Raw genomic sequence first — 827 nt, 5'->3', positions numbered from 1 at the left:
TTCACAAAATTCCCTTACTTCCCTTCAAACCAGAAAAATGCAGGTGTGAATCTGATGTGTACTTTTCTCTTAAATTTAAAGTCCATGTTTGAAACAGAATTCTTATCAGTAGATAAGCATTCATGATTACTAAAGAAGGGATTCTTAAGTCGCTCATTAAATCTTAGATTTTTCTTTTGCCCAATTATAAAATCACAAGTCACAATCACTTTAAAAATTGTATAAAAAATTTGCACAGTATCTCCCTTTAAACCAAAAGGGGAGATTGTACTTTATGCCTTCACACTTTATGCTACAGTGCCTAGCACAAAAAAATATTTGTTGTAAACATTTAAAAAATACTGTGCTCGCTTCAGCAGCACATATACTAAAATTGGAATGATACAGAGATGACCAGCATGGCTCCTGAACAAGGATGACATGTAAAAAGTTATCCTCTCTGGGAGTGATGACAAGCCCCTGCCAAATGCCAGTTCTTTCCCCCAGTCCAAAGAGCTGACCTGCATGCTCCCTGCTATTCCCTGGGCTCATCAGGCTTTCCCTCTGGATCTTCTTTCTTTCATATTTTCATCTGCCTCCTAGTGCCCAGGCATCGCCAGCAAAGCAGAGACGCTGCCAGACTAGTGGTCTGCACTCATGTCCTCCTTTACTTGCCCCATTGCCCCTCTGCCATTTCCTCCTCTCACCAAGACTCAAAGGGAATTTGTTCATTTTGCTAACAACTTGCAGACGCTTTCAGTTCAGCAAAGAGGTTGACTTACTTTATTCCCTGGTGGGAAAAGAAACATGACATTTCCCTCATTATTAAAGCACCACTTTTTCTTGCT

General features: G+C 40.1%; 1 pseudogene; it reads left to right on the top strand.

The window, feature by feature from the left end:
* Nucleotides 1–343: 343 nt before the first annotated feature.
* Nucleotides 344–442, top strand: LOC113921136 (annotated as a pseudogene).
* The last annotated feature ends 385 nt before the right edge of the window (nt 443–827 follow it).

This window comes from Zalophus californianus, chromosome 3 (assembly GCF_009762305.2).
Source record: "Zalophus californianus isolate mZalCal1 chromosome 3, mZalCal1.pri.v2, whole genome shotgun sequence".
Classification (NCBI taxonomy): Eukaryota; Metazoa; Chordata; class Mammalia; order Carnivora; family Otariidae; genus Zalophus; species Zalophus californianus.
This window is presented reverse-complemented; position numbering and strand designations above follow the sequence as displayed.